Source organism: Gadus macrocephalus, chromosome 14 (assembly GCF_031168955.1).
Source record: "Gadus macrocephalus chromosome 14, ASM3116895v1".
NCBI lineage: Eukaryota > Metazoa > Chordata > Actinopteri > Gadiformes > Gadidae > Gadus > Gadus macrocephalus.
Genome location: NC_082395.1, coordinates 24,979,184 through 25,005,671, shown reverse-complemented (window position 1 = coordinate 25,005,671; position 26,488 = coordinate 24,979,184). Strand labels below are relative to the sequence as shown.

General features: G+C 43.1%; 1 long non-coding RNA gene across 1 annotated transcript; it reads left to right on the top strand.

Moving 5' to 3' along the window:
• Positions 1-20,611: 20,611 nt before the first annotated feature.
• On the top strand, positions 20,612-21,790 carry LOC132472092 (uncharacterized). The gene is made up of 3 exons (XR_009528992.1): positions 20,612-20,910; positions 21,067-21,241; positions 21,515-21,790. It is a non-coding gene; the product is annotated as an uncharacterized LOC132472092 (long non-coding RNA).
• Positions 21,791-26,488: the final 4,698 nt, after the last annotated feature.

Genomic DNA, 26,488 nt, shown 5'->3' with positions numbered 1-26,488 from the left:
CCCCAGGATAGAAGTGCCTTTATAAGAGGTTATAACAAATTCCGTTAATTAAAACAGAAACTCGTCACATTCTGTTGTTATTCTTTTTATCGGGAAATCAATGTTAAACGCCAATAGGCTAAAGAGACACAACAGAAACACATACACCGCAATCATATAATACATATATTGTCTGTTTTCGATGTCATGCGTGTGTGGTTATTTATACAACAAATTAACAAACAATAATGATCCGTGATCAAGTCCAAAGTGAACCAGAGTCTCGCACGGCCGCAGTGTCGGCCTGTTTCCGCGATTGTCTTTACAATGTATCCAACAAAACAGTCTCTGATCGTAATCCAAATCAAAAACAGCAATCCATTGCGCAGAAAAAAACAGGAACAAAATTACCGCTTCGCTCACCAGATCCCGAGCTGAGTAAATCCTTCCCAATTCTGGTAGGCTACTCCTATATATGTCTCACTTTGTGGATCGGTCCAGAGAAAAGCAGTTGGTGGAAAGTATTAAATAAACAAAATACATATAAACAAAAGATCGCTATAACAACTGGCATTTGCTGTCTAAGTCGTATTGATATATCTAACTTAGCTTGCCGCCACTTCCTCATTCAAACTCCCCCCGTGAGAAAAAACACACACCCCCGTTTTGTGCGTTCACCCCCCTCTACAACCCAGGTGCGTACCTATTTAAAGGGATAGGCCTACACATAAGGAGGCTAAGTGATCGCTAAAAATGCTGTCCCATACATATTTTAGTCAGTGGGATAATATACCGTAAACATAGCATATGGCCAGACAATGTATTATTTCCAGCTCTCATATGTCAACTGCCTATGAGCCTATATGGCTCTTTTCCAGCCTCTATGTTTGATAACAGACACTGATTATTATGTGAACATCACATAGTTCCCCCCCCCCAGTCTATGCCTAGCGGGAGCTGAAATATGGCTTGAGATTTACAACATTCACTGTGTCTTCCCTCCTAGATTGGTCTTCCCATCTGACTTTGTAGTTAATGGGCCCTAACTTTTTCATCACTACAGCTGGACCAGACCATTTTGGCGCAAGCTTGGATGAAAATTTTGCTGCTGCATTGGAGAGATGATGCGCTTTGACCCAGACCAGGTCTCCATCGGAGAATTGCGCATTTCTCCTGTGGATATTGTAATACCTGGCTTGTCTGGCTTTGGCCGCATTCACTCTCCTACTGACCTCTTCTGCTAGCTTCTGCTGTCTTTCCATCACAGAGTAGCCTGGTTGTTCTGGAGATGGCATCGGGGATTTGGTGATGAGCCTTTCCAGTGGTCCTTTCAGGCTCCTCCCAATCGCCAGTTGAGCTGGTGTTGTCCCGGTGGTGTCATGGACGGCCGTGTTTATTGCAAACCTAAACTCGGGCAACCAGCGATCCCACTCTCGGTGATTATTGCCAACATACGAGGCCATCATTGTCTTAAGGGTCCTATTGACCCGCTCTGTTAAATTGGTCTGTGGATGGTAGCTGGTGGTCAATTTCTGAGTGACACCCCAATTCTTACAGAGATCTGCCAGCAGATTACTGGTGAACTGGGGTCCTCTGTCTGACAGTAAGTATTTGGGTACGCCCCAACGCAGAAACACATCATCTTTGATGATCCGGCACAGCTTGGTAGATGTACTGTCTCTCAAAGGGAACAATTCCACCCACTTGGTATAGTAATCCACTATTACTAAAAGGAAAGTGTTCCGTTGCTTGGTGATTGGCAAGGGTCCCATGTAATCAATCCCCAGCATGTAGTTTGGCTCTTCTACGACTGTGGTTTGAAGAAGTCCTGCTGGCTTCTGGTTGGATGGTTTATATTGCTGACAAGTTTGGCAATTCTTAATGTAGGACCACACATCTTTGCGGATGGAGGGCCACCAAGCAACGTCCATGATTTTCAGCAATGTCTTCATCCGGCCCAAATGCCCTCCTAATGGATTGTCATGGTAATATCCAAGGAAGTCATTCACCATAGATTTAGGCACAGCTAATTGGTATTTGGCTCCACCCTCGGCACTGGGAAGTCGTCGATATAATACACCCTGGTGTTCTTCAAAACCAATCCGATCAGTTCTGTCATCGGAGTCAGTCACTGGCCTGAGGCTTGTGAGGTCATCATCCTTGGCTTGGGCTTGGGAAATCTCCCCCATAGATCTTGGGATGTCAGCCCAGATCTTCGCCTTGGTGACGGACACACATGGTGCCATTAAGCCTGGTGGAGGTGTTATCGCCCGGGATAAGGCATCTGGGACCATGTTCAAACATCCCTTCCTATAGAAGACGGTGAAATTGAACTGTTGCAACCGCAAGATCCATCTGGTAAGCCGAGAACTTGTTTTCGGGCAATTGAAGGCCCAGGAGAGAGCAGCATGGTCAGTATAGACCTCAAACTTTACTCCCTCCAGGTAATGCCTCCACTTCTCCACAGCCCAGACAACAGCGAGACATTCCTTCTCAGAGGTGGAGTAGTTGCATTCTGCCCCTCGGATACCTCTAGAGGCGTATGCAATCACTTTTTCTCCCTCTGGTCTTCTCTGTGTCAGGACAGCTCCCAATCCTAGGTCACTGGCATCTGTATGCACCTGGAAGGTTATACGGTGGTCTGGCTGAGCAAGTACAGGAGGCATTCTCAAAGCATTCTTCAGTTGCTCCACGGCTGTTTCGCATTCAGGTGTCCATTTCCATTCCACCCCTTTCCGTTTCAACTTATTTAATGGTGCTGCAAGGTTTGCAAAGTTTGGAATGAACTTATGGTACCATCCTGCAAGACCAAGGAATCTCTGCAAAGACTTAAGATTAGTTGGTGTGGGGTAATCCGTCACAGCCGATGTCTTTGCTGGATCAATCTCCACTCCTTTTGAAGAGATCACATGGCCCAAGAAGGTAATCTGGTCTTGAAAGAAATGACACTTGGCCATGTTCAAGGAAAGGTTGGCAGCATGGAGCCTTGAAAAGACGGCCTCAAGGTCCTTCAGGTGCTGTTCACGGCTTGGAGAGAATATAATTATGTCATCAATGTAGACAAAACAATTAGAACCTCTTAAGTTGCCTAACACACGCTCCATCAGACGCTGGAAAGTGGCACCAGCATTCCGCAAACCGAAAGGCATGGAGCGAAACTGGAATAGCCCCAAAGGGGTGACGACAGCAGTTTTCGCCTTGTCTTCTTCTGCCATTGCCACTTGCCAGTATCCTGATTGAAGATCAAGTGAGCTAAAGCAGGTGGCGCCATGCAAGGATTCAATGATCTCGTGAATCAGAGGCATTGGGTAGGCATCTTGCAGAGTCTTGGCATTCAGACGCCGATAGTCAACACAGAACCTATATTCTCCTGTTGGTTTAGCCACTAGAACTACTGGTGATGCCCAAGCTGATGAGGATGGTTCAATGATTTGGTCTTTTAACATTTTTTTAATGTGCTGTTGAATGATATCCTTCTTAAAAGGTGAAACCCTGTAAGCCGGACTCCGCACCGGCATTTGGTCTGTGGTTGGAATCCGGTGCTCTTCCATGGTAGTTCTTCCCAGCTGGCTTGAACACACTGTTGCCCACTTCCTGGCTAGAGGAAGCATCTCAGCTGGTAGATTCCTCTCGTCCCGCTCATGGGAAGATCCTTGAGACTCAGGCATTACAGGCTTTTGGATTGACACAGCCATATATAATCCAGTGTTGGCCTTTTTCCAGGTGAGGGTTTCTTTATTGTGGGGTAGGAAGGGAAAGTATTGGTACCTGTTGTGAACCACGTCCCGCACTCCGTACTCATTTTCTCCCAGATGAAGGTGTGTGTGGGTTTTGGTTAGGAAGTCTAGCCCCAAAATCAAGGCAAAAGCTAGGTTTTTGTCATCCATGATATAGGTCTCCAGTGACCAGCAAGTATCATGCCAGACATACGTTAATTTAGCTTTCCCCAGTGGAGCATGCACCTTTCCATCTGCAAGCACAAAGGACTGATTAGAACAGGGTTCAAGCGCCTCTCTTTCCCGCACAATCTGTTTCCAGAGCTGTTGAGTCATTAAAGAGTAAGTACAGCCAGTGTCAAAAATTGCTTCACCCTTTAAGCCGCGCACCTCAATGGAAACTGCCAGTATTGTAAGACCCTCCCCTTTAGTCATCTTAAGCCTAACTTTATTGTCCACTGCTGACATCTGCAGGCTGACCTTGGGTGTAGGACCTTTTCTCTGTGTCCTTTCTGAGGATGGCTGCTCCTGCACCTTCTTCCAGTAGCCTTTGGTCGACGCCCAGTCTTTTTCCACCATAGATCCAACTCTAACTAATTGGTCTACCGTGGAGACTGTACCTCTCAGACTAGTGGCTAGCTTGGGATTGCAGTTGTTAAGTATTCTTCTGACCACATCCCTCTCATCAATGTTTGGCTTCCACTTTAGACATAATGCTCGATAGTCATAGGCAAAATCTCTCAAACATTGTTCTGGGTCTTGGACCATGGTTCTGAGTTTCTCTTCTATTTCCGATTGGTAATCCCCAGAGAGAAATGCACCAAGAAAGGCTTCCCTGAATTCAGCCCAGTTGGACACTTTCTTTCTTTCCGCCATCCACCAACTATGTGCAGGCCCTTCTAAGATAGTGCCTAGTGTGCCTGTCAGTTCAGCATCGGTCATGGGTCTTAAGGTCAAAAAGTTCTCGCACTTCTCAATGAAGTTTAACACATCACCTGTGTCCCTTGAATCTTTAAATCTGGGGAAATCAATTTTAACAGGAAGTCTCTGTGCTACACTGGAGACAGATGCTCGATCAAAAGCGGAACGAGTTAGAGGAGAGCTATGCCGAATGGAGCAGGTTTTCATCTTGCTGAGTTGTGCTTCCCAGTGCACATCTCGTCGTTGGAAACAATTCACAATTGCTTTCTCAAGTGCAACCATTGACTTTTGTACATTGCTTTCCATCTCAAGAAACCTGGTGTCTACATAGTGCCTGAAACCTTCTTCTCTTGTTAGAGCGCCCTCTACTGATCCTCTAAACTCTGCCTCCAAGGATATAATCTTTTCCCCAGTTTCAGTTAAGTTCGCTTGCAATCCTTCCAGCAGTGTATCATGCATCTTCTCCGCAACCACTTCTTCCTCATCATAAATGTCCTCTTCGTCATCATCCACATAGAGTTCACTTATCAAAGAGGCCACCTCCGCTATAGGATCTCTAAATGTAATAAAATCTCCTCGGGCAGGGGTAGGAGGGTTATACCCGTCAAGTATCCCTGCTTCCTCCTGACTCATGTTTACTAAAGTAATTTACTATAGCCTACACACCAACCTAAATAAATGTTAGCTATGTTTTCAATAATTTCCCCAATACAAAAAACTCAAATGAAAAAGATTTCACCAAACAAATATACACCGTGCTTGTTCCCAACATGGCATTTCATCAATATACAAGATTAAACAAATAACAGAACTTCGAGAGTCTAACTCCATTATTTGGAACAAACCTCACTCTGGGTTTAAACCCAGGAAACAACGAGTGCTTCAAACAAACAAAAAAAACACCAGCAGCCTGGATTTAGAAAACAGATAAATAACCACAATTACTGCAGTTTCTTAGCCTAAATATTTTGCGTTGTTAACACCCGATCCCCCGTACTGGCCACCATATATAACAAATTCCGTTAATTAAAACAGAAACTCGTCACATTCTGTTGTTATTCTTTTTATCGGGAAATCAATGTTAAACGCCAATAGGCTAAAGAGACACAACAGAAACACATACACCGCAATCATATAATACATATATTGTCTGTTTTCGATGTCATGCGTGTGTGGTTATTTATACAACAAATTAACAAACAATAATGATCCGTGATCAAGTCCAAAGTGAACCAGAGTCTCGCACGGCCGCAGTGTCGGCCTGTTTCCGCGATTGTCTTTACAATGTATCCAACAAAACAGTCTCTGATCGTAATCCAAATCAAAAACAGCAATCCATTGCGCAGAAAAAAACAGGAACAAAATTACCGCTTCGCTCACCAGATCCCGAGCTGAGTAAATCCTTCCCAATTCTGGTAGGCTACTCCTATATATGTCTCACTTTGTGGATCGGTCCAGAGAAAAGCAGTTGGTGGAAAGTATTAAATAAACAAAATACATATAAACAAAAGATCGCTATAACAACTGGCATTTGCTGTCTAAGTCGTATTGATATATCTAACTTAGCTTGCCGCCACTTCCTCATTCAAACTCCCCCCGTGAGAAAAAACACACACCCCCGTTTTGTGCGTTCACCCCCCTCTACAACCCAGGTGCGTACCTATTTAAAGGGATAGGCCTACACATAAGGAGGCTAAGTGATCGCTAAAAATGCTGTCCCATACATATTTTAGTCAGTGGGATAATATACCGTAAACATAGCATATGGCCAGACAATGTATTATTTCCAGCTCTCATATGTCAACTGCCTATGAGCCTATATGGCTCTTTTCCAGCCTCTATGTTTGATAACAGACACTGATTATTATGTGAACATCACAAGGTTGGTTATTCAAAATAATTAAATATGTACACGCAACTCAGCATGTTGCAAATTGGATGGGGCAATATTCTGCGCTCAAGTAATAATTTCACTGTCTAATCATCTTCTTCCATGGCGTCATCGCCCTACTTGAACCAGATGCCCTCACCAACCTCCATGCAATTGTAACAATTCAAAATATGCAAAAGGATGCTTTGGAGATCCAAATTTTGGAACACAAGTTAAAGGTGAGTGAGGTGCAAACTGGGATACTGTTCCCTGCTCTAAAAACATACCCGATATGATTGACTTTTTGTGCTTTCAGGAAATAAAGAAATCCTCATAAAAAGTAGAGTGTATTTATTAGAACACGGGCTGTGGTGGGAAAAGTTATTTTGTTGAACAGTTTACTCAAAGGGTTTTACTTCAGTGAACAATGCAGACGATTATGCGGAGCATGTGCATGTAGAGAAGAACAGCATCTGGTTAAAAGCAGTACCAGGGTCTTTTCTGCCTTGCATTCTTAAAATTAGTTTCTTGACTTGCAGCAGTAATAGGTCCGTGGTTAGTCAGCTACTCTGATCATGGGAAAGCCACAACGTTAAAGTGAATGTAGTACAGAGCGGGCGGGAAGCACGGGGCGGATCATTCTGCATATGTGTTAATTGCGTAAAAAAAAAAACCTTAAACTTAAAGCATGCCCCCGGTGCGTTTGACAGTTAACATGGGGACTGAGAAGGTGGACTAAATAAATGATAGATTGCGCTAAAAAACGATAGCGCTCGTGAAGAAAATTATCAGGAAAAGAAAGTATATCCAACCGGGTTCTTAATAATTGTTCCTCACGGAGATTCCTTCTGAGGATCGCAGCCTCTACATCCACAGGCTCTCGTAGAAAAGGACATGCCATTTCTAACACTTCCTTCTGTCGGAGAGCTGCCTTCAGCCTATAGACAACAAACTCAGAGTAGGTCTAACCACCTCCCGAGCAGGTTAGGTCCACGGCGTATGTTGCCGCAGCAACTAACTCTCGGTTGCGCTGAACCTGCTACCTGAAACGGAAAACCCAGAGTTTCCACTAACTCGGAGCGAACAAACTCGGGGTTGCCTCAAAACCAGCTACCTGAAACAGGCCTCTGGTGTAGAATGTGTGTTAACAGATTGGGTTTTTACTAGAGCTGTCAGTTAAACGCGTTATTAACGGCGTTAACGCAAACCAATTTTAACGGCTTTACAAATTTTATCGCGCGATTAACGTAATTATTTTATTTAAAAAAAAAAACAATTCTTTGGCTCAAAACAAAGAAGCAGTAGCCTGACTGCTATGTTCAAATTAGATTTGTTCTTCAAAGCAGTCGTTTAATTGCACTATAGAATTTTTTATATCGTCCTGTTTTGATCAGTATATGCCAATGTTGTTATCAATAAAAAATCATTTGTACAAGGCAAGCCGATGCACTTCACCATGTTGATAAGAGAATTAAAATGAGAAGAATTATGGGACAAAGAAATCAAGGGATATTTAGCATAGCAAAATAATTTGCGATTAATCGTGAGTTAACTATGACGTTAATGTGATTAATCACGATTAAATATTTTAATCGCTTGACGGCTCTATTATTTATGCAAAATGCTTTTCAAAGGGGGACCAGAGAGTGTGTGCCAATTACCGGGGTATCACACTTCTCAGCCTCCCTGGTAAAGTCTACTCCAAGGTGCTGGAAAGGAGGGTTCGGCCGATCGTCGAACCTCAGATTGAAGAGGAACAATGCGGTTTTCGCCCCGGACGTGGAACTACGGACCAGCTCTTCACTCTCGCAAGGATCCTGGAGGGGGCCTGGGAGTATGCCCATCCGGTCTACATGTGTTTTGTGGATCTGGAGAAGGCGTATGACCGGGTCACCCGGGAGAAACTGTGGGAGGTGCTGCGGGAGTATGGGGTAAGGGGGTCTCTCCTCAGGGCCATCCAATCTCTGTACTCCCAAAGCGAGAGCTTAGTTTGCGTCATCGATAGCCAGTCAGTTTCGTTCTCAGTGGGTGCTGGTCGCCAGGGCTGCGCCTTGTCACCAATCCTGTTTGTGATATACATGGACAGGATATCGAGGCGTAGTCGTGGTGGGGAGGGGTTGCAGTTCGGTGGTCTGAGGATCTCGTCACTGCTTTTTGAAGATGATGTGGTCCTCATTGGATCATCGGCCTGTGACCTTCAGGACTCACTGGATCGGCTGGCGGCCGAGTGTGAAGCGGCTGGGATGAGGATCAGCACCGCTAAATCTGAGGCCATGACTCTTAGCAGGAAACCGGTGGATTGCTTACTCCGGGTAGGAAATGAGTCCTTAGCCCAAGTGAAGGAGTTCAAGTACCTCGGGGTCTTGTTCGCGAGTGAGGGTACTATGGAGCGTGAGATTGGCCGGAGAATCGGAGCAGCGGGGGCGGTATTGCGTTCGCTTTACCGCACCGTTGTTACGAAAAGAGAGCTGAGCTGCAAGGCAAAGCTCTCGATCTACCAGTCGATCTTCGTTCCTATCCTCACCTATGGTCATGAGGGTTGGGTGATGACCGAAAGGACGAGATCGCGGGTACAAGCGGCCGAGATGAGTTTTCTCAGAAGGGTGGCTGGCGTCTCCCTTAGGGATAGGGTGAGAAGCTCAGCCATCCGTGAGGAACTCGGATTAGAGCCGCTGCTCCTTTACTAAGAAAGGAGTCAGCTGAGGTGGTTCGGGCATCTGGCAAAGATGCCCACTGGGCGCCTCCCTTGGGAGGTGTTTCAGGCACGTCCAGTGCGGAGGAGACCTCGGGGAAGACCCAGGACTAGGTGGAGAGATTATATCTCAACACTGGCCTGGGAACGCCTCGGGATCCCCCCGTCAGAGCTGGTCAATGTGGCCCGGGAAAGGGAATTCTGGGGCCCCCTGCTTGAGCTGCTCCCCCCGCGACCCGACCCCGGATAAGCGGATGACGATGAGATGAGAGATGATGCTATTCAAAGAGAGAGAATCACTTTTTGACCATCAATGTAACTGACCATATAATGTTGATTGTGCTCAAAACGAATATATTTCACTTCCAAATGGTTGTTGCTCAAAACAAATGGACTTCACTTCCAAATGGTGATATATGGCGTTTACCAGCCTTTTTTAAGCCTAGTAACACGTTTGCATTGAAAGGAACACATGAATTAACTTTTCTCATTTTATGTTTGCAAAATGCTTTTCAGAGCGAGAGAATCACTTTTTGACCAATGATGTTTCTGACCTTAAAATGTTGATTGTGCTCAAAACTAATGTATTTCACATCCAAATGGTGGTTGCCGAAGACCAATGGACATCACTTCCAAAAGGTGGTATATGGCTCATACAACCCTTTTATAAGCCGAGCAACACGTTTGCATTGAACGGAAGAGATATATAAACTTTTCTAATTTTTATGTGTGCAAAGTTTTTCAAAGAGTGAGGGAATCACTTTTGACCGACAATGTTTCTGACCTTCAAATGTTGATTGAGCTCAAAACTAATATATTTCACTTCCAAATGGTGTTTGCTGAAAACTAATGGACTTCACTTCCAAATGGTGGTATATGGCTTATACAACCCTTTGTAAGCCTAATAATAAGTTTGCTTTGAAAATAACAGATATATAATCTTTCCTAATTTTTATGTGTGCAAAATGCTTTTTAGAGAGAGAGAATCACTTTTTGACCAACAATGTGTTTCTGACCTTAAAATGTTGATTGTGCTCAAAACTAATGTACTTCACTTTCAAATGGTGGTTGCTCAAAACTAATGGACTTCACTTCCAAATGGTGGTATATGGCTTATACAACCCTTTGTAAGCCTAATAATGCGTTTGCTTTGAAAACAGATGAAAACGGTTATGGCACGGTGCTGAGCGGTCGTGTTTCGGAGCCCCTGGTGAATTTGTTCAAAGTGGGCAGCTAAGCAGTCTTAATTAGCTCGTGCATTTACCTAAAGTTTCATAAACATAACGACTGCTCCAATGGCACCAAAAACACCTAAGCAGACGCAAAAACTTTTGTAGTTTGACGCCACGCTGAGCCCCTTGAAACAAGCTAACGAGGAAACTAGCAATGCTAGCGAAGCAGCCTTGGGGACTAACGTCACAACTGATTCTAGCGGGGTTCTGACTGCAATTCGGGCGTTGAAGGATGACTTCGTGGCGAGGTTTGATGGGCTCCTAAATGCGATGCAAGGGCTGAAGGCTGACGTGAAGGCGATTACAGTCCGTGTAACGGGGGCTGAGGACAGAATTAGCACCAACCAAGACGACATCACGTCGCTGCTAGCGGACAACGTGGCCATGAAGGCTACTATTAAGGAGCTAGCGGTCAAGGTCGACGATATGGAAAAACGCAGTCGACGGTCCAACCTGCGCCTGGTGGGCGTTCCCGAAGGTAGTGAAGGGACTGACATGTGCATGTTCCTTGAGGGATGGCTGCCGAAGGTGCTTGGTGCCGATACTTTTCCTGGACCCCTGATAATTGAGCGAGCCCACAGGCTCGGTACAGCTAACAAGGCCAGCTTGGCTAACAGAGCGCGGCAATCGGCACGACCCAGGGTGGTGGTAATGAAGTTACTGAACTACGCCAACAAGACGCGAATCATGAGAGTGGCCAGGCTGAAGGGACCCATCACCTTCACCTATCCCATAACCCCGGAGGGTCGTTGGGGCACCACAGACGATCTGTTGACCAGCTCTCTCCATCCCTCTCTGTCCTCGGCAGGGAGCCATACTGCTGGACAACCAGCGAATAATGTTCTTTCCCGACGTCTCCGCTGACCTTCTCAAACTTAGGAAAGCCTTCGACCAAGTGAAGAAAGACTTGGCTGCCCTCTCCATCCCGAGCCTGTGATACGGAGTCGCTCACCCGGCTACACTATTGATCACCTACAAGGGGAAACGCCATACTTTTGACGCGGTGAGGACGGCGGAGGATTTTGTGAAGGAACTGAGGGGCCAGCAACATGGAGAATGTGGGTAATAGGCATATTATTGAATAGGTCATTATCACGTTGGCCACATGACTAGTTCTGCTGATTAGGACATATAGTATTATGCATTATTAGCATTTTACTTTTCTCTTTTTCATGTGGTGCTACGTATTTACGGTTCAGGTTAAACTTTGACTGCTTGGCTGTTACTGCCTGCAATATTGCAGTACGGAGGCTAACGGGGGGGTTCCACGCTGATCGCCCGGTATGTTGTTGTTCCTCCTATGACGCTTGCTCGGGTAGACCAGCGCAGTTCCATGATTGAGCTCAGGTTAGAGCTCCTTTGGAAGTGTGTACTTTGGGATGGGTGGGTGTATTTCCGTTGGGGATGTCTGTTGTGTTTTCATTTTCTCTTTGATATTGTGTGGGGTTTTGTTTTCTCTTGTTGTTTTTTTTATTTTCTTTTTTTATGTTTGCAGCCACTTTGCATATACCTGTCAGGGCATTAATGTGTTGAACATTCTCAGATATGGCCTCTGATCTTCAGTTCACGTCCTGGAATGTGAGAGGACTAAATAAGATTGTCAAGCTTAAACAGGTTATGAACAGGCTCGGGCAGCTTAAAGCAAAAATAATTTTCCTACAGGAGACTCACTTGACTTCAGAGGATGTGATAAGGGTGAGGAGAAGATGGCCTGGTCAGGTGTTTTCAGCCTCTTTTAGCTCAAACTCAAGAGGGGTAATAACTCTTATACACAAATCTGTGCCCTTTAAGCTTATACGTGTCACTGAAGACAGACTTGGCAGATACCTTATTATCGAATGTAAACTTCTTTCAGTCAAAGTAAATTTAGTTAATGTATATGGGACAAATATAGATAATCCAACCTTCTTTCGACAGCTTTTCTTGATGTTGGCTCCTTTGCCTGGCCAAAATATTATAGGTGGAGACTTTAATTGTACTCTCCAACCGGAATTAGATAAATCCACCAGTGTTGACACCGCTCACCCCTTGACTAGTAAAGAACTGCTTCAGTGCATAAAAGATTTTAATCTGGTGGATGTATGGAGAAATAAATATTCTAACCAGAGAACATTTTCTTGTTACTCTGGCACTCATCAGAACTTTTCTAGAATTTATTATTATCTGGTCTCAGCAGAGTTGATTCCAAAAATTTCAAAATGCTGGTATGATAGCATCCTAATCTCGGATCACGCCCCAACCTCGCTTCTTATTAAATTTTAGAATGTGGCACCGCCCCCTCTAGGTGGCGCTTACAATCAATATGGCTTAGGGACCCAAGCTTTATAGAGTACTGTATATTGAAAGACAAATAGATTTATATTTTGATATCAACACTGACTTTTTAAAGCATTTAAAGCCTTCCTGAGAGGCCAAATGATAGCCCCGGCAGTATTTTGTTTTTTTTCCGCCTATACACATACCCAAATGGAAAAGCTTATAACACAGTAACCCTAAGTCCTAGATGGATGTATGATACTTCATTTGAAAGCTGACAAGCTCTAGTGTCTGTAGATATGTTTATTTGGCATGTATCATACACACAACCTAAACGACATCAGTTCAAACATGGCTCTAAAGCAATTTCTTTGTCTTCGAAAATAATAGGTAATAATTGAACTACAATAACTAGGATGTGCTTTATGTAAGGCATATGGCAATATGCCAAATACCTTCTACATCATGCCAACTACACCTGGAAGAAATTTCGGAGTTCTAGGCCTAAACCTTTGGGAGTTAATGGAGTTTCTATGGTGTGTTGTCACTGGCGGCACAAACCTCTCCAAAATGTCTCCAAATGGCGGCCAAATTGTGCCAAATGCATTTACTCACTTCTGTGACACTGGAAACATTACTGAAGCATTTTGGTGACTATAAAACCTTTCTCCGTGATTCAAAACATAATTTTTTCACACATTCATTTGATATGGCCATATTGAGATATTGTCATGTGATGAGACACTGTACATAAACAGAATGATTGTATTGCTAGCTTGACGCAGTATTGACGCAGCTTTATATCTCGGCTCATACGTATCACACCTGGACACGCCTGGCAGCGTTGGAGAGGTAAACTCATTGGCTAGAAGCCCAAGTGATTGATATATCAATAGCCAATACGGTGTCCCTATACTAAAGCCGCGTAACAAAGTAAACAAAGCCCATTGGCCCTTCGAACTGGGAGCGCTCCATCTACTTCACGGGCTGTACCGGGGTGAAAACTGAACAGAAAAAGACGGGGACACTTTTATTTTGTAGCCAGCAAAGTGATGAAAACAAGCATACCCAACAACTCCATACTGGCGGTAGAGAAAATATCGATACGAGTGCGAACGTCTGGATGTTAGTTGACGAACAAAGTTTGGAGATGGTAAACAAATGGACTTTACACGACGATATTCACAAGCTGGAATAATTTTATGAAAAACCATTTGGATGCTTTTGATCAGTGGATTCTCACGGACAATTGGAATATAAATAATTGAGGAATGGACACATATTACGGTTCTCAGATTGCTTCAAAGGTAGGGAGTCGCTCTGTTTTTTGGCATTTACGGTTTACCATGCTGGTAAATATCAATGATTGATGGTTTTGTGCTCATGATTTATAGAAAAAACAACCGGATGAATAAATTGTGGAGATTCTACCCTTTCTAACGACGTATAGAATGTCTGTAATGATGAAAGTTGAAGCGGGTTATGTCGCTCCGTAGTGGAAACATATCGTCAACAAACCAAAATCGCCCACCGGTGGGCGAATGGGGCTTAAGAGGTTAGGGACCCAAGCTTTATAGAGTACTGTATATTGAAAGACAAATAGATTTATATTTTGATATCAACACTGACTTTTTAAAGCATTTAAAGCCTTCCTGAGAGGCCAAATGATTAGTTTCACCAGCTTTAAATATAAATATCTGAGATTAGAAATGGAGAAACTTGAAAAAACAATTAAAGAAACTGAGGGCAAAAGTTTTGAAAATCCTGACCGTCTACTCATTATGGAACTTAACAAACTGAAAGCAAAGTATAATGTTTTGTCCACAAATAAGGCGACAAAAAACTTGATGAGATTAAAACAATCGTATTATGAACAGGGAGAGAGGGCGGGTAAGTTACTTGCCTGGCGCATAAAGCAGATGCAAGCCGAGAGGGCAATAAACTCCATCTTGACAGATAAAGGAGATACAACTTCAGACCCAAAGGAGATAAATGACACTTTTCAATGTTTCTACCAAAACTTATATGGCTCTGAATACTCAGGTTCGGCCCCAGGTGTGCAAAAATACTTTTTGGATACGCAAAAGTTTGACCTAGTAGATAAAGAATTTTTGGGCCCTTTAGACCGCAACCTTGAGACTGGGGAAATATCTGAGGCCATATCTGGCTTGGGGGGTGGTAAAACACCAGGGCCAGATGCAATTCCAATTGAAATATATAAAATATTTAAATCCAAATTAATACCGCCCCTACTTGACATGTACAAGGAATCATTTGATGGGGGATCCCTCCCTCCTTCGCTAAACACAGCAATAATTTCATTATTACTGAAGCCTGGAAAGACACCAACCCAGTGTGGGTCTTATAGACCGATCTCACTTCTAAATAATGACCTTAAGATTCTGTGCAAAGTGCTGGCAAGGAGGCTGGAACAAGTCTTACCTCGAATGGTCCATATGGACCAGAGTGGATTTGTACAGGGTAGACAGGGCTTCCACAATTCAAGGCGGTTGCTTAATATTCTATTTGAAAAGGCTGGCCTCCTTGACCTCTCTGTCCTGTCATTGGACGCAGAGAAGGCCTTTGACAGGATAGAGTGGCAATACCTATTTGATGTCCTGCAAAGATTTGGAGTGGGTGTACATTTTCTCAGATGGGTTCAGCTTTTGTACTCCAACCCACAAGCTGAAGTTCTAACTAATGGACTTGTATGGCAAGCCGAATTGTCATTTATTAACTAAGTTTGACTATCCGGAATTTACATTGCAGATATCTGCAATTCAGTTTCGCCTAGTCAAAACTAACATTTCGGATATCCGCAACTACATTCCTCCTATCCGCAATTGTCATTTCAGATATCCACAAAGACATTCCTCCTAGGCGAAATGACGTCATTTTTGCCATTCATGTCTATGGGGTTTCTCATTGCGGATATCTACAATTCAGTTGCGGATATCCACTTTGTGAATTACGGATATCTGCAACTGAATTGTAGATATCTGTAATTCCAGTTTGAGATATCTACAATTTGATTCTGACTAGTCATAATTCCAGTTCAAGATATCTTTAATTCACCTCAATTCAAGATATCTACGTGTCCCTTTTCAGATATCTTAAATTAAGTTTTGACTAGGCGAAATGAAGTTGTAGATATCTCTAACTGGAGTTACGACTAGTCAAAATGACGTTGTAGATATCTCTAACTGGAGTTACGACTAGGCGAAATGACGTTGTAGATATCTAATATCAAGTTATAGATATCTTGAAAGGAATTTTGATTAGAGATATCTACAAAGATATCTTTAACTTTCATTCTGCCTAGGCGAAACTGAATTAAAGATATCTTGAATTCGAGTTTTGACTAGGCGAAATTACGTTTCAGATATCTCTAATGACGTTTGAGATATCTGTAATGACGTTTCAGATATCTGTAATGACAAATTATAGGACCGTTTACTTTAAGAGGGAGCGGAGCATCTCCTCGTTCAATCATCATTCCCACTGATTACATCGCTCCATATAGCACCATGTCAGAGCAGCCGGAGGTCGAGGGAGTCTGGGTTTTTAACCGTCTTTTTAACGCTGCGGCCCGTGCCAGGCAGGAGCTGGCAGCGAGCAATGAGGATTCCCGATTACTCTCTTCAACAAGAAGACTATTTCGCCGTCAAGTTCCTGGAGTTCGGGGTAAGTTTGGCCATTTCGGGGTAGCTGTGAAGTTTGGGTAGCTGTTAAATATATTAACCTATCTTTTGTTTTTCTGGGTTGACTACAGCCTCATACATTATGTAAGTGTAACGTTAATTCAGCTTAGAGTTTAGATCGGGCCCAGAAAATCAAGCCCGACCCGGCCCAAGTCCGCGTACGTTCTGTCCGAGCCCGGCCCGACACATAAACTAATTATGAGCCCGAGCCCGATTTCAACCCGCCACATGTATTTTTAATACATGTGTAACTTTGTACACATTTGTTACTTAGGCCTTTTCTGCTAAATATATATGTAAGGCATAATCTATAGAACGCCGGTCATTATCGGGAAAATAAGCCCCGACAGGGCGAACAGGACACCGACTCGCAGCGATCAACTGTCTTTTTTTTAATTATTTTATTTTATAAGGGGCTTATTTTCGATTATGACCGGCGACGTTCTATACATTCTCCCGCTTATTACACGGCTACTTGCCAAAACGAAAAATAACCACACGATGTGTCTTTTTTTTTAATTTATAATTCGTTACCAGCATTCGTAGTTGCTTAGCAACCAAAGACGCTGGGGTTACTGGACCCATGCAAGTGAACGGAGCGTTCAACGCAATTGAGAAGACCCGTGTAATAAAGGCCTATAATATTTCTGTTTAAGGCATAGATTTCTCCTCAGATTAGGCCAATAAAGCAATGATAAAAAATAAAAACACAAATGCTCGATCAAAGGCCCGGCCCGACCCGGCCCGGGCTTTTGATGAATCACAGGTCAGTCCCTCCCTGCCTGCATGCCTATACACCCCTCAGTACATTCATGTGGATATTTTTATTTAGTATATTATTGTCCATATTATTCATGTCGAATTTAGCCAAGAGTGACTGATGACAGTTATGTATTTGTGTTTACAGGATCTGGTGGCCGCAGGGAAAATCTTTTTTGGAAATCAAAACTTTTCCTCCTTCCAGGGCCAGATAGTGATCTTCTGCCCCCAACAAAAACACTTGCTGAACTGACTGAACTTGGATTAGGTAATATAAGATTGAAGCACATAAGAATTGAGTGTTATTTACTTTAACACCTTATTATCCAACCTTCTTGCCAAGAAAACTATGGAACAAGCTTTTTTGAATTCTATTTTATATTTAGCCTGTCTGGTCCCATTTGTTACACTGTCTATGCATTGGGAAACATTGAACTGTTAAAATACATTTAGCATTAATTTGTTTTAAAGAAATATTGTAGAGCTGTTTACTCTTTAATGCATTTTCATAAAAGTTTCCATGTAGCCATTTTAATATATACACCTATGCCCTTCCAACACTTTCTCATGCCAAGGCATCATTTTGAAAGTGTCTAGGAATATCACCCAATGAATCATTTTGCATCTGCTATCTAAAGTTAGTCAATGGTGGTTATGCTTAGTGTGAGGATCTGGGTGGTGCATTCAGAGGCTCAGCTACATCATATGTTAATGTTCTTTCACATATTATGCTCAGAGGCTGTGTGATGCCCTTGGGAGTGAAACCAGGCTTTCTTTTCATGTATACATTTTGTTTAGCTTTAAACTTTGTAGAAGCACAACTTATCATAGGTTAACTGTGGCAGTCATACAGGTCTATGTTGGTGGTTGGGAACACTATGATTATCTCTGAAAATATGACAACACAGTTTGGAAGCCTTGGTTTGTGGAATTTATCGTCTTTGAAACTGTCTTCTCGAACATTGTAGGAGTCTGGGCAAGATCTCGAAGGACAGTTTGCTGGGATTCCTGAAATATCTTGTGTATATTATTGGCAACGAATGGCTGTTATTTTGCCACTAGAAACGGATTATACTGATGTTTACATTTACATTTTTAGGAGAACCTGTGCACGATTCAGCAGACAGCGGCACAAACTTGAAGATTGGGTTAAACTGGAGTCTAGCGGAATTAAACAGCTTTGTTTGTCGTCGCTACCCTCACATAAGCTTAAATTTGGTTGGGTTTGAATTGGCAAGAACAGGCAAAGGACGCAAAATCCAGATATTGAATGTTAGTTCTGTGAGGGAACTAAAAACAGCTGTTGGCAAAAGCAGACTTTACATCGTGCCACGAGCCACTGTCTTTCAGGTATGGAATTATATACACAGGGATTTATCATACTACACTACAGTGCTGAAGTTAGTTTCACGTTCGTAACCTATTATTTGGAGGTTCTTGTAAATAGGCTGTTTGTGATTTTGACCTCGACAGTTATAATAATAATATACTACAATCAAATGTGTTAACTGTAATGTCTGCCTGTAACTGAAGTTACCCTCTCTGACCTCAGGAAACCTCACCACCCTCAGCCATGTCCCAGAATTCATTCCCACCACTCTCTGCAGCTCCAGCAGCAGATGAGACCACACAGGTGACTAAGGAAAAAGTGGTTTCAGATCAGTTCCGTATTTAAATGATTGCACATCTAAGTTCACTATGCACTTTGTAGTGATGAGTGTCAAATATAAACAGTGTTTTTTTGTCTTTTTCTAATATGTATTAAAATGTATTTATTTATATTGTGATGTTTGAGCAGTTACATTCCCTAGGCGAACAGTTTTTGTACTGATGTATTTTTTTTTACTTGTGGATATTTTTGTAATGATGTATTTTGTTTCCACTAAGTGTGTGTTGAAGGAGAAATCATTTGGATTTTCTGTGTACTACCAGGTGGCATCCACATCCTCTGCCATATCCATGGATTCATTCCCACCACTCTCAATTGCTCCAGTACAAGATGAGACCGCCCCTTTGGCTGAGAGTACCCAAGCTCAAAGTGTGGTTGCAAATCAGGTAACAAATTTTGACATTATAGAATCTATTCTAAGTATTTGTTGAATTTGTTCAATATGTACTATTTGATGGTGATTTGTGAGAAATGCCATTTTTGATGTTTTACTTTAGACTCTTCAAGAATGGCGAGCAATACGTTCCCAGCAAGACCAGGAATATAATGAAAATCTGTTGTTGGATCAGGAGAGGGTAATAATTCCAAGTTATTATTTGGTATGTTTTACATGCTATTACAGAATGCATAAATACTTTTAATGTGGTCTTTTAATAGGAGAGGAAGAAACTAGCCTATCAGGCCTGTGAGGAAAGGCGTCAAAAGGTTTTTTTGTAATATTAGTTTGATAAATGAGCTAGCCAAAGATTCATTTGATTTTTCTTTTTAATGAGAGCAATAACATTTCAGGCTATTGAAGCAAGACGTCAGCGTCTATCTGAATCCCCATCTGAGGTACCCTCTGATGGGGTGTGGATCAAATTTAAATATCCAGATGGACACATCAGCTTGAGGAAATTCAGCTTGTCTGAGCCAATTCAGGTGATGTGTGTTCAGCTTGAGAAAATATGTGTCTTCGCAGTGGGTTGTAAAATGTCACTGGTGTAACACTGTTTCACATCTTTTTAGGCCGTGTTTGACTTTGTGGGACAAGATGATGGTGCCAGTGAAATCTTTGTGGTACAAGAAGCCACATCATCAAGATCAATTGAGAGCAGTTCTGCCGGGTCAATAATCGATCATGGCATAAAACCATCCTCAACGCTATACGTACTTTGGTTTTCAATTCAGCATGTACAGGTAAATGTATATTGTATTTCTTGTCTCATACGGAGAAAAAGATTGTGTTTTTGTTTTGTGCAAGCTCATGCATGTTTGTCTTCAGGAAATTCTCTCGGGACAACGAAATGATGGCGCTCATGCCCTAAACCACACATCTCCTGGTCAGTCGTCGCTGTCTGAGCCCTCCACCCAGCCAAGTCTCTCTGTGTCCTCCACCCACTCACTGCTGTCTGAGCCCTCTCTCCAGCCACTGCCATCTGAGAACTCTATCCAGCCATCGCTCACTCTGATCTCACAACCGCAAGAAATCCTGACTGTTGAAGAACCATCACTCCCTCCTTCACCTGTCCAGGAACCAATCATTCATCTTGACGAACAAGAGACCGTTTCACAAAATCAGTCTCCTGTATCGACACATCACCTTGGAGGACCTGTGGATGAGTATGTTTTTCGCATTAACTTGACATTGATGATTTTGGTGTATGTAAATATTACATTTTCTATACCATATAAAGGACTAGCACTAAACCAAAGTCAGTGTGATGCTTATATCCTATAACATTTAATCAGGTGGTTAAAACTGTTATAAAATATGGTATATATTTGGCATATGAATAAAATGTATGAACTTCTTTGGTTGCAGGATTGATCTACAGACCATATTGCAAAAACTGGTCAACAAAGTAGATCACAACTTCTCTCCAACAAGCAACCAAATAAATGTGTGCCGGGACAATGTTTTACTATGCAGCCTGCGGGCGTTTAAACGGAAGTCCTTCGACCCTGAAGCAAAACTGGATGTTGTCTTTGTGGATGAAGATGACAATGGTGAAGGGGCAGTTGACGAAGGCGGCCCGACCAGAGAGTACCTAAGGCTGTTGATGAGGGCCGTCCACCAATCAAACATCTTTGATGGACATGAGAAAGACCGGCAGTTGCGTCTTGATACTCAAGGTAAGGAAGCCCAAATTCTTAGGGCTGTCTTCATTCAACTGGCAGAATTCTAGAAATGTATACACGGTAACCCATTTAAAAATTATTGCACTCACTTATTTCTCCGGTCTTGATTTATTGTGTTTACTCTGTTTGTTTTTTTTGTGTTCATTTTAGCTTTACAGAGTAAACTGTACACCTGGGTGGGGAAAATGATTGCTGTGTGCGTCATTGAGGAGTTGGTCCACATTTCTTCTCGGAAAGGCTTTTCCAGCAAATCTGTGGAGTAGAAACGACCCCGGCCACGGTCGATGAAGTTGGCGACCATACTTTTAGGCAGCAGTTGATGAAAGTAAGCAGGAGGAAGGTGTTATACATTGAATGTACAGTCTACTGTGACACAACCCTCCAGTTGCTTTCTATTAACTTTCTATTTATGAAACACTTCCTTTCATAGCGTACAACTATTGACATTTAATTTATATAGGCAAGGTGTCCTTATAAGACAATTTTGGATTGTAGACTCCTGCACATTTTAATTATCCTTGTATTTATGTGCCACTCACTATCTTTCATTCTGTATTTTTGTCTTCTTTCTGTCTATTTGTCTTTCTTTTCTTTTTAGATACAGGAAGCAACAACAGTCGGAGAGGCAAACGACACAATTACAGAGGCAGCAGATAGTCTCAATATTGTAGGGGCCTTGAGACATGTGTCCACCCTTGAAGAGAAGGACTCCCTTGTCAAGTCAGCTGCTGACTTCTTTGTAAACGGCAGATTGGCGACTGCCCTGGACCAGTAAGTAATTGCCTCACCTGTCTTATCTGTCCGAAAAATTAAACTGTCAATAGCCCAGGACAACTCACACTATGGCACATGTTTTCATAGGTTTGCTGATGGGTTACAAACCCTTGGATTACTCCAAGAGATTAGGGAGAATCCGGCAGTATTCTTCCATTTCTTTGTAAATGAGGAATTTCCCCTTCAGGCAAAGGACCTGTGCAAGCTATTTGTTGTAGACTTCTCAGTGCAAGGCAGCAACCGCAGAAACCGTGAAAATGCAACCATCTGCTTCTGGCGTGACTGGTTGATTGACGTAGAAGGTATACAAATTATTCTACCAGTTACAATATTGTATGTGAAAACATTTATTTATTTTAAATTAAGAACTTTTCTCCAATTCCATCAAGGTGTGAAAGGCATCACTTAATCACTGTTTCTCACCACTTTCTTGTGTTACAGAAGGAGAATGCAGTCCAGTCACCCTTGAGAGGGTATTGGAATTTTCATCTGGAGCCTCTAAAGTCCCTCCACTGGGATTTCCATACCCTCCTCAAATCCAGTTCATTCATGAAGACAACTGAATCTTCCCTGAAGCAAACACCTGTATTATTATATTACGCCTGCCGCTGCATTCTTCCTATGAATGTTTTAAAAAATACATGATGGAGGGAATTCTGCAAGCGCCGACCTTTGGTCTTGCATAATGTTGTTTGTTTTTCATTCATTGCAGGTTGTTGGAGGGCATGCCTCTATTGTTCCAATTGATCAACTCATACACACTCATACGCTCTCACTCATACACTCTCTCTCTCACACTCATACGCTCTCACTCATACATACTCTCTCACACTCATACGCTCTCACATATATACACACTCTCTCTCTCACACTCATACGCTCTCACTCATACGCTCTCACTCATACACACTCTCTCTCTCACACTTGTACGCTCTCACTCATACATACTCTCTCACACATTCATACGCTCTCACTCATACACTCTCTCTCTCACACTCATACGCTCTCACTCATACGCTCTCACTCATACACACTCTCTCTCACACTTGTACGCTCTCACTCATACATACTCTCTCACACATTCATACGCTCTCACTCATACACACTCTCTCTCACACTCATACGCTCACACTCATACATACTCTCTCACACACTCTCTCACATACGCTCTCACATACTCGTACACACTCACTCAGGGAAACGTTGATCCATTCTTTAAATTTGTTTAAAATGTGTTAAATTATTTTGAAAAGATTTTATTTAGGTTTTGAATATCTTATTTAGCTCTAGTATTGCCCAACTTGACAAATGGCTTTGTTCAGGTCTTTTAAGTTGACCTTCACTTTTAATGATGTGGTACTGGTAATCTGTTATGTCCAATTTCATGCACTTTTAAATATTTTCTATGTTCAAGTGCTCTGTGGCACTTTTTGTTCTCCACTGTGGTCATCCCCACTTGCTGCACTCTCAATAAAGTGAGTTGTTGAGTGTATTTATATGCAGGGCCTATAATTGAACAAATCCATTAAATCAGCCTCTCAATAGCAGAAGAACCATAAGAACAAATGGGATCTAGGCAGAATAGATATTATCAAACAAACATGGACTTTTGATCAAAACTCAGATTAACAGAAGTAGACTATCACTTTAGATCAGCGGTTCTCAAAGTGTGGGGCGCGCCCCATTGGTGGGGAATAGAGACGTGACAGGTGGGGCGCGACAAACGGGAGGAAATTTCACTAGCTGTGTTTACATCGAGGCTTTACTTCTCCGAATTGATTTCTAATCGGAAAAGATCTATTCCTAACATGCAATCTGAATGTACTATATGGAAATTACAAGAGTGGTAAGCATACGTGCGTATGTCTCTTGCGTACAACCATTGTTAGTCTGGGTTTATGAAATAGTCCGCCAAACACATTGACGTTGCTTAGCAACAATGGTTGGGATGGTTAGCAGGCTGGTGTGGACATTAACACAAGATGGATACATTTCTCCCATAAAGACTCAATCACTGATAAGTATGAACAGGATTTATTTAAATAACGACATGGGAATATTTTGCATGGTAAATCTTTGGCATGAGCCCCGTCACTGATCCAGGGTGACGTGCGGACTCGGCGTATCCTGCCAGGACTAGCAGGGGCGGAGCCTTCCCCTGGACAAGTAGACTGAGGCCAACCTGGTGGTGGTGGGGTGGATGGAGGTGCGTCGAACGAAGACCTGAGCAGCAAAGACATATGTTAGACTACTCTTTATAGAGCAGGTGTAGGCAGGTGATTGGTAGCTGGTGATTGGCGGCCAGCCGCGCGTGATTTGAGTCCTCCTGGTAGAACTACCAGCAAGCTTAACATTTCTCCCATAAAGACTCAATCACTGATAAGTATGAACAGGATTTATTTAAATAACGACATGGGAATATTTTGCATGGTAAATCTTTGGCATGAGCCCCGTCACTGATCCAGGGTGACGTGCGGACTCGGCGTATCCTGCCAGGACTAGCAGGGGCGGAGCCTTCCCCAAAAGAGAGGACGTAGGCCTACGCCTGAAATAGGTGATAACTCGGCATGTCCTGCCGGGACTGGCAGGGGCGGAGCCAACCCCAAAAATAGAATAGCGAAAGGGGGTAATGAGACCATACATACCTGCGTAGAAGAAGTGGACAAGGATCTATACTGCTTCTGGAAGATAAAAGGCATACCCAATATACGACATATTAAGAGTCAATCATACATACCGTAAAACGATAAGCTTAAAACCGTCAGCGAGATCGATGAATCACGTAAAAGCAGTTGACATGAAATACCTCAACGAGATCAATTAAAATTTAGAGCACTCTGCAGCTGTTACGCAGTGAGCCACGAGTGCTTTCGTGCTGTACCAACTGCCGTGGTCGATTCACTCTCCGGGGTCGCTGCGTGACCTGAGTGCTTTCGCGTTGAACCACCGACGTGGTCAACGAACTCACGAGTGCCCTTGATGTGCCACCGACGTGGTCACGCACTCACCGGTGTTGTTGCAGCAAGTATTGTGAACTTCCATGTTGAACACCGACGTGGTCAACGAAATCACGAGTGCCCTTGATGTGCCACCGACGTGGTCACGCACTCACCGGTGTTGCTGCAGCAAATATTGTGTACTTCCGTGTTGAACACCGACGTGTTCAATGAACTCCGAGTGCCCTGCACTTGAGTGTTTGATATTATGCCACCGACGTGGTAATTAAATTTGCATGTGCCCGAGTTGTGCCCACCGACGTGGTCAACGCACTACCAGGGTTGCTGCAGCGAACGTGGAGTTCTGTGTTGTACCGCACCGACGTGCGCAACGAACTCACGAGTGCTTGAGTTGTTCCCACCGACGTGGGCAACGCACTCACCGGGGTTACTGCAACGAACTAGAGTTCTGAGTTGTACTGCACCGACGTGCGCAACGAACTCACGAGTGCTTGAGTTGTTCCCACCGACGTGAGCAACGCACTCACCGGGGTTACTGCAGTCAAACCATGAGTATTAGATAACGTGCCACCGACGTGGTCATACTCACGAGTGCCCGAGTTGTTACCACCGACGTGGTCAACGCACTCACCGGGGTTGCCGCTGCAACCTTGAGTTTTATTTTCCTATGTACGCCACTGACGTGACAGCGAACTCAAGAGTGTTTTCTAGATGATCCACCGACGTGGTCACACTCGCCGGGGTTGCTGCAGGTTAACCTGAGTTATGAAACCGAATTTTGCTTTATGAATTTAGTACCTGATAACCACCACCGCCGGTAGTTGCAAATAGTGTTGCTTTTGGCAATGAAAATTATGACTAAGTCGTCATCAACAAACCTTTATCGCGTGAGAAAAACGAGACTGGACGCAACGTGGATGCTGGTCATGTGACAATAGCAGTGATTAAATGCATAGTACAATATAGTTGGCGAATAAACCAAGACTAAAAAGTGTTTTACGAAAATAAGACTGCTAAAATGTCTCTTCATTTTCGTTGACCTAAACTAGGCGATAAAGACTTATAACGTTATTTTGTTTGACTGGAACTTCAACTGTTCCAGACATAACATCAATTTTCAACCATTTACCTTATTTAACAAAACTACGCACTTGTAACTTCGATAATATCTAAATGGAATTACGATAACACTGGAAAGAGTATGAATGTAACTAAAACTAAAAAAAACTAAAATGACAGCTTGACACAAGACTAGACCAACACTAGAAAGGAAACAGGCCACCAAAAACAGCTATGGTTGCAAACGTGTAAAACCTGTCTTAACCGACGTTAGAGAGCATCGTGTGCGCTTGAAGAAAGAACCTTGAATTCGACCGGATGTAGGACGTCGAGTTCTGTGTTGTACCGCACAGACGTGTGCAACAAACTCACGACTAGTGCCTGAGTTGTGCCCCAGTTGTGCGTTGACGTGGTCAACGCACTCACCGGGGTTACTGCAGTCAACCATGAGTAATAGATAACGTGCCGCCGACGTGGTCATAGTCACGAGTGCCCGAGTTGTTACCGCTGCGCTTTGGTCAACGCACTCACCGGGGTCGCCGCAGCGAACCTTGAGTTTTATTTTTTCCATGATATGCCACCAACGTGACACCAAACTCAAAGAGTGTTTTCTAGATGATCCACCGACGTGGTCGAACTTGCCGGAGTTGCTGCAGGTTAACCTTGAGTTATATAGCCGAATTTTGCTTTATGAGTTTAGTACCTGATAACCACCACCACCAGTAGTTGCAAATAGTGTTGCTTTTGACACCGAAAATTATGACTAAATGTCGTCATCGACA